The 11,258-nt window shown below is 41.7% G+C and overlaps 1 protein-coding gene across 1 annotated transcript in view; it reads left to right on the top strand.

The window, feature by feature from the left end:
• Nucleotides 1-833: 833 nt before the first annotated feature.
• LOC135109045 (uncharacterized) overlaps nt 834-11,258 on the top strand; it is a 73,092-nt gene continuing 62,667 nt past the window's right edge. The window contains exon 1 of the mRNA XM_064020034.1: nt 834-906. The gene's annotated coding sequence lies outside the window, so the exon portion shown is untranslated. The remainder of the gene's footprint in view (nt 907-11,258) is intronic.

The following is an 11,258-nucleotide window of genomic DNA, read 5'->3' as shown; positions in this document are numbered from 1 at the left end:
TAATTAAGATGTGTATCAGTATTATATACTTACGCTGCAACTCGCCGCTGAGAGAGAGAGAGAGAGAGAGAGAGAGAGAGAGAGAGAGAGAGAGAGAGAGAGAGAGACCCAGCTGAGCTAGCTGCCTCGCTCCTCCGCGCTTCAGAAGTACGGTGCAGACAAGACACAGCCGCCAGCCATGCATTACTACCCTTCCAGATAAAGGTTTCACCCCTACAACACCACGGATTACATAGTTAACACGTGAAAGAGTGAAAAAGACTACTTTGGAGAGAGAGAGAGAGAGAGAGAGAGAGAGAGAGAGAGAGAGAGAGAGAGAGAGAGAGAGAGTGCCAAATCGTGATATGGGAAAGGATGAAATAGTGGAACGTGATGGAGTGTGTGAGGTATATGCTTCTCTCTCTCTCTCTCTCTCTCTCTCTCTCTCTCTCTCTCTCTCTCTCTCTCTCTCTCTCTCTCTCTCTCTCTCTCTCTCTCTCTCTCTCTCTCTCTCTCTCTCTCTCTCCTATTAGATGTAGTAGTAGAAATAGTGCCTCAGTTTCCATTAAGAAGAGGAGCAAGGTCATCGTACACTTGGCAGCAGTGAGTGGCCGCCAGCAGCAGCTGGTGCTCAAGGTCACGGGAGTGCAAGCTACATTAGTGTTTGTAAGCCGTGAGGCACATGAAGCACACGACACTATCACCACCCTTGGCTTGACACACTCCCACAACACCAACAACAAGCATCCTGGCGTGTGTGTGTGTTACAGCGCCTTGTTGCCCCAACACGGCTTTCATTGCTATAAGATTTATTTGACATTCCAGGGAAGCAGCAGAGAGGCGAACAGCGTTAAGGAAGGCCAGCAAGACAGAGGCAGGCAGCCTCAAAGAAGGCCACCAAAACAGAGGCAGGAACCCTCAACCAAGGTGTGTCGCACTCATCAGTGTTGCAAAAAAAAAAAAAAAAAAAAAAAAAAAATATATATATATATATATATATATATATATATATATATATATATATATATATATATATATATATATATATATATATATATATATATATATATATATATATATATATATATATATATATATATGGGAGGTTGTGTCGAGTTGATAGTTGGAGGAATTGAGTTTTTCGGGCATTGAACAATACCAAGTTTGCTCTGCTCCAATTAGAAAGTTTAGAAAGATCAGAAGTGAGGCGTTCCGTGGCTTCCTTGCATGAACTGTTTACTTCCTGAAGAGTTGGATGTCTATGAAAAGACATGGAAAAGTGCAGGGTGGTATCATCAGCATGGAAGTGGATAGGACAAGATGTTTGGTTTAGAAAATCATTGATAAATAATAGGAAGAGAGAGGGTGAGAGTACAAAACCCTGAGGAACACCACTGTTAATAGATTTAGGAGATGACCGTCTACCACAGCAGCAATACAACAGTCAGAAAGGAAACTTTAGATGAAGTTATAGAGAGAAGGATAGAAGCCGTAGGAAGGTAGTTTAGAAATCAAAGCTTTGTGCCAGATACATCCAAGGCAACAGCCAAAGTTTCATAAAAATCTCTCAAAGAGGATGACCAAGACTCAGAAAGGAAAGCCAGAAGATCACCAGTAGAGCGGCCTTAATAACCAGTAGTGGTGATTAGATAGAAGGTTGTGAAGTGATAGATGTTTAAGAATTTTCCTGTTGAGGATAGATTAAAAAACTTTAGACGAACAGGAAATTAAAGCAATAGGACGGTAGTTTGAAGGATTAGAACAATCACCATTGTTAGAAACAGGCTGAATGTAGGCAAACTTCCAGCAAGAAGGAAAGGTTGATGTTGACAGACAGAGTTGAAAAAGTTTGACTAGGCAAGATGTAAGCATGGAACAATAGGAGGGATTCTTTCAGGTTCATAAGCCTTCCGAGGGTTTAGGCCAGCGAGGGCATGGAAAACATCATTGTGTAGAATTTTCAATAGGTAGCATGAAATAGTCAGAGGGTGGAGGAGAGTTAGGAACAAGCCCTAAGTCACCCAAGATTCATGTTTTAGCAAAGGTTTGAGCGAAGAGTTCAGCTTTAGACACAGATGTGATAGCAGTGGTGCCATCTGGTTGAAATAAACGAAGGAAAGTAGAAGAAACAAAGTTATTGGAGATGATTTTGGTCAGGTGCCAGAAGTCACGAGGGAGTTAAATCTTGAAAGATTTTGACACTTTCTATTAATGAAGGAGTGTTTGGCTAGTTGGAGAACAGACTTGGCTTGGTTCCAAGCAGAAATATAAAGTGCATGAGATTCTGGTGATGGAAGGCTAAAGTACCTTTTGTGGGCCACCTTTCTATCATGTATAGCATTAAATCAAGCTGGGTTAAACCAATATTTGGAAGGATTAGGTGGAGAAAAAGAATGAAGAATGTACACCTCCGTACCAAACACTATCACCTCTGATATGCGCTCAGCACACAAAGACAAGTCTTTGTCGTGGAAGCAGTAGTCATTCCAAGGAAAATCAACAAAATACCTCCTCAGGTCCCCTCAAATAACAGAGGCAAAACGCCAGTGGCACCTCCACTTAGGGGGATGCTGAGGAGGGATTGGAGTGATAGGAAGAAGATTTGAAATTGTGATTGGAAGAGCCCAATGGAGATGAAAGGATAACAGCATAAGCAGAAGGATTAGAGGTCAGGAAAAGGTCAAGAATGTTGGGCGTATCTCCAAGACGATCAGGAATATGAGTAGGGTGTTGCACCAATTGCTCAAGGTCGTGGAGGATAGCAAAGCTGAAGGCTACTTCACCAGTGAAGGAAGATGTCACGTGTTTTTCTAACTGAACATTAATTGTGCTGACTGAATATTAGTTGTGTTTATGAACCTGGTATTGTCTTTGTTCGTGCATGCTGATTGTGTCGATCAATGAATATGTTGAAGAGACATAAAGTAACTTTAAACGAATTGAGGATGAATGCCACTGGGAAATTTTGACTTGTAAGAGATGTAAAGAATTAGTAGTTACCAATTAAAATATGAAAATGTTTGTGAGTTTTCCAGTAGCCTTTATGTACCAAATCCATACAGTATCTTGGACCACGACAGTGTGGTGTGTGCTGTGCTTGCTGGACTGTGCAATCCCATCCACTATTGGTGGCTGTTGATGTGGTGTGTGATGTGCTTGTTGACCTGTGTAATCCCAAACACTGTTGCTGCTGGGTGACTGGCTGGTGTGTGGTGTGCAGTGTAGTGTGGTGTGTGATGTACTTGTTGGCTTGTGTTATCCTGTACACTGCTGCTGGGTGACTGGCTGGTGTGTGGTGTGCAATGTAGTGTGGTGTGTGATGTACTTGTTGACTTGTGTTATCCTGTACACTGCTGCTGGGTGACTGGCTGGTGTGTGGTGTGCTGTGTAGTGTGGTGTGTGATGCACTTGTTGGCTTGTGTTATCCTGTACACTGCTGCTGGGTGACTGGCTGGTGTGTGGTGTGCTGTGTAGTGTGGTGTGTGATGCACTTGTTGGCTTGTGTTATCCTGTACACTGCTGCTGGGTGACTGGCTGGTGTGTGGTGTGCTGTGTGATGTGGTTGTTTGCCTGTGTAATCCTATACACTGCTGCTGGCTGACTAGTGAGTGGTGTAGTGTTTGGTGATGTGGTGATTTTTATTTCTTTATCTATTTTTTTTTTTTTTTTTATGTAGAAGGGACACTGATCAAGGGCAACAAAAATCAAAGAAAAAAAAATAAAAGTTCACTAAGATCCCAGTTACCAAATAGGGTCCGAAGTCTTAGTCAAAAATTGAAGGATAAGTGTCTTGAAACCTCCCTCTTGAAGGAATTTAAGTCGTAGGAAGGTGGAAATGCAGAAGCAGGCAGGGAGTTCCAGTCTATCAGAGAAAGGGATGAATGCTTGAGAATACTGGTTAACTCTTGCATTAGAGAGGTGGACAGAAAAAGGGGTGAGAGCAAGAAGAAAGTCTTGTGCAGCGAGGCCGCGGAAGGAGAGGAGGCATGCAGTTAGCATGAACAGAAGAGCAGTTAGCATGAAAATAGCGATAGAAGACAGCTAGAGATGCAACACTGCGGCATCAAACAAACCGGTTTGTTGTTGTCACTGGCTCGGCCTCGGTCAGTACATGTGTCTCAGTGTCTGCAGGCTGTACCGTTCCCAAACACCTAAGCCTACACCCACGCACCTGTAAGTCTTTAGATAATATATTAAAGCTGTTTACAAATTAAATTTTTGTGTTGATTTAAAAATAGAGCTCAAATATTAGCGGGCTGCATCGTTTGTGAAGGAAGGTAGGTGGTGTGTGTGTTACTCTTTTTTTTTCTTATGTAGGTGGGACACTGGCCGAGGGAGACAAAAATCCAATAAAAAATAAATAAATAAATAAAAGCCCACTGATGTACCAGTCCCACAAAAGGGTAGAAAGTGGTAGACAAAAATTGAAGGATAAGTGTCTTGAAACCTCCCACTTTAAGAAATTTAAGTAATAGGAAAGTGGAAATACAGAAGCAGGCAGGGAGTAGAGAAAGGGATAAATGATTGAGAATACTGGTTAACTCTTGCATTAGAGAGATGGACAGAATAGGGATGAGAAAAAGAAGAATGTCTTGTGCAGCGAGGCCGCGGGAGGAGGGGAGGCATGCAGTTAGCAAGATCAAAAGAGCAGTTAGCATGAAAAAAAGCGGTAGAATACAGCTAGAGATGCAACATTGCGGCGGTGAGAGAGAGGTTGAAGACAGTCAGTTAGAGGAGAGGAGTGGATGAGACGAAACAATTTTGATTCCACCCTGTCTAGAAGTGCGGTATGAGTGGAACGCTCTGCCCCAGACATGTGAAGCATACTCCATACATGGACGGATAAGGCCCTTGTACAGAGTTAACAGCTGGGGGGGAGGGGAGAAAAACTGGCGGAGACGTCTCAGAACACCTAATTTTATAGATGATGTTTTGGCTAGAGACAGTTGAGTGTCATTGAAGAAGAGGGGATAGTTGTCTGCAAGGTTGTGTCAAGTTGATAGATGGAGGAATTGAGTTTTTGAGGTACTGAACAATACCAAGTTTGCTCAGCCCCTATTAGAAATTTTTAATGGATCAAATGTCAGGCGTTCTGTCTCTTTCCTGCGTGAAATGTTTACTCCCTGAAGGGTTGGACGTCTATGAAAAGACGTGGAAAAGTGCAGGGTGGTATCATCAGCGTAGGAGTGGATAGGACAAGAAGTTTGGTTTAGATCACTAATGAATAATAAGAAGAGAGTGGGTGACAGGACAGAACCCTGAGGAACACCACTGTTAATAGATTTAGGAGAAGAACAGTGACCGTCTACCACAGCAGCAATAGAACGGTCAAAAAGGAAACTTGGGATGAGGTTACAGAGAGGATAAAAGCCATAGGAGAATAGTTTGGAAATCAAAGCATTGTGCCAGACTCTATCAAAAGCTTTTGATATGTACAAGGCAACAGCAAAAGTTTCACCAAAATCTCTAAAAGAGGATGATGACAAAGAATCAGTAAGGAAAGCCAGAAGATCATCAGTAGAGTGGCCTTGACGGAACCCATACTTACTATCAGATAGAAGGTTGTGAAGTAACAGATGTTTAAGAATCTTCCTGTTGAGGATAGATTAAAAAACTTTAGATAGACAGGAAATTAAAGCAATAGGACGGTAGTTTGAGGGATTAGAATGGTCATCCTTTTTAGGAACAGGCTGAATGTAGGCAAACTTCCAGCAAGAAGGAAAGGTAGATGTTGACAAACAGAGATGAAAGAGTTTAACTAGGCAAGGTGCAAAAACGGATGCACTGTTTCGGAAAACAATAGGAGGAACCCCATCAGGTCCAGAAACCTTCCGAGGGGTTAGGCCAGTGAGGGTATGGAAAACATCATTGCGAAGAATTTCAATTGGTAGCACGAAGTAGTCAGAGGGTGGAGGAGAGGAAGGAACAAGTCCAGAATTGCCCAAGGTAGAATTTTTAGCAAAGGTTTGAGGGAAGAGCTCAGCTTTAGAGATTGATGTGATAGCAGTGGTGCCATCTGGTTGAAATAAAGGAGGGAAAGAAGAAGAAGCAAAATTATTAGGGATATTTTTGGCTTCATGCCAGAAATCACAAGGGGAGTTAGATCTTGAAAGATTTTGACACTTTCTGTTAATGAAGGAGTTTTTGGTTAGTTGGAGAACAGACTTGGCATGGTTCCAGGCAGAGATATAAAGTGCATGAGATTCTTGTGATGAAAGGCTTAAGTACCTTTTGTGAACCACTTCTTTATCATGTATAGCATAAGAACAAGCTGTGGTGAACCACGGTTTGGAAGGTCGAGGAAAAGAGTGAGGAATGTACGCCCCCATGCCAGACACTATCATCTCTGTTATGCGCTCAGCACGCAAACACGGGTCTCTGACACGGAAGCAGTAGTCATTTCAAGGAAAATCAGCAAAATACCTCTTCAGGTACCCCCAACTAACAGAAGCAAATCGCCAGCGGCACCTCCACTTAGGGGGATCCTGAGGAGGGATTGGAGTGATAAGAAGAAGATATGAAATTGTGATTGAAGGAGCCCAATGGAGAAGAAAGGGTAACAGCACAAGCAGAAAGATTAGAGGTCAGGAAAAGCTCAAGAATGTTGGGTGTATCTCCAAGATGGTCAGGAATACGAGTAGGGTGTTGCACCAATTGTTCTAGGTCGTGGAGGATAGCAAAGCTGAAGGCTAGTTCACCAGGATGGTCAGTGAAGAGAGAGGAAAGCCAAAGCTGGTGGTGAACATTGAAGTCTCCAAGAATGGAGATCTCTGCAAAAGGGAAGAGGGTCAGAATGTGCTCCACTTTGGAAGTTATGTAGTCAAAGAATTTCTTATAGTCAGAGGAGTTAGGTCAGAGATATACAGCACAGATAAATTTTGTTTGAGAGTGACTCTGTAGTCGTAGCCAGGTGCTTGAAAACTCGGAAGATTCAAGAGCGTGAGCACAAGAGCAGGTTAAGTCACTGCGCACATTAACGCTACATCCAGCTTTCGATCGAAAATGAGGATAGAGAAAGTAGGAGGGAACAGAAAAGGGGTTACTGTCAATTGTGTCAGACACCTCAGTTCCAGTGATGAAAAGAAGATGAGGTTTAGAAGAAGAGAGGTAGTGTTCTACAGATTGAAAATTAGATCTTAGACCGCGATTGTTGCAGAAGTTAATGAAGAAAAAGTTGAAGGGGGTGTCAAGACACTTAAGGTCGTTGTCAGAAGGGCAGTCCGACCTGGAGACATTTGTGGTCAACTTCTCAGATGGGGACTCTGAGGCTGGTGTAGGAGTTGCCGTGATAATTTTGAAATTTTGAGTGAATGGTGTGTGTGTTATTAGGTGCTTGTAGTTTTGTGTGGAGAAAGAGAGTTGTCTTTAGAGGGCAGGCTGTGACTGCCTCCTTGTGTTGTGAGACACAAAGGGAAACGTTCAGTGAGGTCACAGCTGGGTTTAGTGATAAGTTAACAGCACCCCCTGAACAGTGCTTTAGACCTTACTGGGAGTAATTATCGTTTCGGCAGGTGCCTACTGCCTCCTCCTGTGTACTGGCTCCTCCTATGTGTGTGAGTGTGTGTGTGTGTGTGTGTGTCCATGTCTTTGTGTATGAGTGTGTGCGTGTGTCCATGTTTGTTTGTGTGTGTGTGTGTGTGTGTTGTGTGTGTGTGTGATTCACGTACGGTCGTCTGCTGGTCACCCAGCCAGCCATTCCCCTACAGAAGGAGCTCAGAGTTCATAGTGGCAGATCTTTTGGGTAGGACTGAGACCACTGACACACCACACACCGGGACAGCGAGGTTACAACCCCTCAGGTTACATCCCATACCTAATTGCTGCTAAATGAATAGGGGCTACACATTAAGAGGTTCGCCCATTTGCCCCGCCGCGCCCGGGATTCGAACCCGGGCCTTCTTGGTTGTGAGCCGAGCATGCTAACCTCTACACAACACGGTGTATTTACCTAGTTGTATTTACCTAGTTGTATAATACAGGGTCCGAGCCAAAGCTCAATTAGTCCTGTCTCCATACCCGAATTTGTCCAATTTCTCTTTAAACATGTGCACACTCTTTGCCGCAACTACCTCTTCTTTTAAGTTATTCCATATTTCAACCGTTCGATGCGGAAAGCTGTATTTCTTAATATCTCCCAAACAATGACTCTTCTTTAATTTCTTCATATGTCCCCTTGTACGTCTATCTCCTTCCTCCACTTTTACAACTAGGTCATCTCTGTCTATCTTCTCCATGCCATTTACTAATTTGAACATTGTTATCAGGTCTCCTCTTTCCCTTCTTTCTTGCAGTGTTGGTAATCCAATTTCTTCCAGTCTTTCCTCGTAACTTAGGTCTTCCAATTCAGGTATCATTTTCGTAGCTGTTCTTTGTATTCTTTCCAATTTCCTTATATCTTTCTTTTTGTGTGGAGACCATACCACTGCTGCGTATTCCAGTTTGGGACGTATCATGTGTGTTATGATTTTCTTCATCATTTCTTTGTCTAGGTAATTAAATGCCACCCTGATATTTGCTAGCAAATTATATGTAGAGCCAAATATTCCATTGATGTGTTTTTCTGGTGAAAGCGTGTCTTGAATTATTACTCCCAAGTCTTTTTCTTCTTTGCTCTTTGGTATTGTGATACCTCCCATCTTATACTCCCATGAAGGTCACCTTTTACTTCTTCCCATCTCCATTACATGGCACTTCTTTATATTGAATTCTAATTTCCATCGTTTACTCCATTCATAAATTCTATCAATATCCCTCTGTAGTTCCTCACAATCCTCTTGGTTCTTTATTACTTTCATCAATTTTGCATCATCTGCAAACATATTAATGTAGCTATTTGGTGTGTGTGTGTGTGTGTGTGTGTGTGTGTGTGTGTGTGTGTGTGTGTTTGATTTTTTTTTTTTTTATGTAGGAGGGACACTGGCCAAGGGTAACAAAAATCAAATAAAAAAAAAAAAAGCCCACTGAGATGCCAGTCCCAGAAAATGGTTTAAAGCGGTAGTAAAACCTTGAAGGATAAGTGTCTTGAAACCTCCCTCTTGTAGGAATTCAAGTCATAGGAAGGTGGAAATGCAGAAACAAGTAAGGAGCTCCAGAGTTTACCAGAGAAAGGAATGAATGATTGAGAATGCTAGTTAACTCTTGCATTAGAGAGGTGGACAGAATAGGGGTGAGAAAAAGAAGAAAGTTTTGTGCAGCGAGGCTGCGGGAGGAGGGGAGGCATGCAGTTAGCAAGATCAGAAGAGCAGTTTCCATGAAAATAGCGATAGAAGACAGCTAGAGATGCAACATTGCAGAGATGAGAGAGAGGCTGAAGACAGTCAGTTAGAGGAGAGGAGTTGATGAGATGAAAAGCTTTTGATTCCACCCTGTCTAGAAGAGCAGTATGAGTGGAACCCCTCCAGACACGTGAAGCATACTCCATACATGGACGGATAAGGACCTTGTACAAAATACTTGAAAAAGCAATAGCAAAGAGACTGACTGCATTAATAGAATCTTTCAACCTGCTTTCAAGCAATCAATTTGGATTCCGCAAAAAATAAATCCACAGAAACAGCAATACTGAAGTTTACAAGCGAAATATACAAGAATATGGAGAGAAAGAACCATGTAGTAGGGGTTTTCTTGATCTGAGTAAAGCATTTCACTCTATTGATCATAACATATTATTAGACAAGCTAGAAAACATTGGAGTTAGAGGATTACCACTAAAATTGTTTGCTAGTTACCTGTTAGGTAGGAAACAGTCTGTATTTTGTAACAATTATATGTCAAATAGAAAAAAAAATATTATTAAGGTGTGCCACAAGGTTCTATATTAGGTCCTATATTATTTTCTGATATACATCAATGATATATGTAATGCTAGTGATATGCTTAGTTACGTTCTATTTCTCGATGATACAAATCTTCTTCTAACAGATAATGATTTGTGTAACTTAAATGTGAAATTAACTGAAGAATTGCATAACATATTCAAATGGGTAACCGCAAATAAATTAACAGTAAACATTAATAAAACTAACTTCATATTGTTTCAAAGACGCTCTTTTGTCAATAATTTCGGAACAGTTTCCTATGGAGGCTGAGCTTAATCGTGTTTCTTCTACAAAATTCTTAGGAGTTTTTATTGATGAAAATTTAAATTGGAAAAAGCTTATACAGTCGGTGTGCTCAAACTTATCAAAAACTTGTGGAATTTTATTCAGAATTAAGTACAATGTAACAAGTGAAGCCTTACGCAGCTTATATCATTAATTATGTTATCCATACCTTATTAACTGTTCATCGATCTGGGGCTGTACTTGGCCTACGGTTGTGAATGATGTCTTTGTAGCACAAAGGAAAATAGTAAGAACCATTGCCTTTAAAGGTAAATACGACTCCACCGACTTACTGTTTAATGACTTAAATATACTAACTTTCGACCTCTTAAAGAAATATTTCATAGCGCTGACCATATATAAAAATGTTAATGGTAATTATTCAAATAGCAATATATCTAATGTATTCCACCATAGCCAAGGTACCCTAGGAAATCATAATAATATGATTTGCCCACAAGAAAGAACTAGTCTGTATATATTTTTCCACACACTGTATTGGTCCTAAAGTATGGAACGTATTGCCTGATGATATAAAAAATAAAAAAAATGTTGTTTTTTTCAATATTTTCAAAAGTAAAATGAAAAGATCCTATTTTTTTTTTTTTTCTTTTTTTAAACAAATATTTACAGAGAGGCTTAAAATTCCACGTTGAGTATGGAATTATTTAAGAAGCCTATGATAGTATTATTTACAGGAATAACACTATACATATTTAACATAAAGATGATAATGCTAATACAATAATACAATAAAATAATAAAAATTTAAAGCACCAGTGGGGACAGGTGCGTGCTACGCCAGCTGTGGGCTGCCAGCTTCACCTGATGCGTGGACATGTCCTGCACTTGGGGCGTGGCCGCCGTGAACATGTTCCACAGCCGCGAAGTCCTGGCTGTGTAGGTACGCTGGTGTTGGCTAGAGCGAGATCGAGGCACCTTCACTAGCTCGTCGCTACTGGCCGCAGCTCTGGTGCACCTCTGCACTGTGTGTGGCAGCAACCTCAGGGAGTCAAGGTGAGGGACCCTCTGCACCTGAGTTTTGTGGCACACCACTAGCGCCGACACGTCCCGGCGATGCTCCAGTGACGTTACTGGTGGTTGGTGCTGTTGGTCCTCATGGGTGGCCACCAGACGCAGAGCTCGCCGCTGCACAGCATCCCTTCTCTGCATGTG

This window comes from Scylla paramamosain, chromosome 18, assembly GCF_035594125.1.
Source record: "Scylla paramamosain isolate STU-SP2022 chromosome 18, ASM3559412v1, whole genome shotgun sequence".
Taxonomy (NCBI): domain Eukaryota; kingdom Metazoa; phylum Arthropoda; class Malacostraca; order Decapoda; family Portunidae; genus Scylla; species Scylla paramamosain.
Note: the sequence above shows the minus strand (reverse complement) of the source record. Positions and strands in the feature narration are given on the sequence as shown.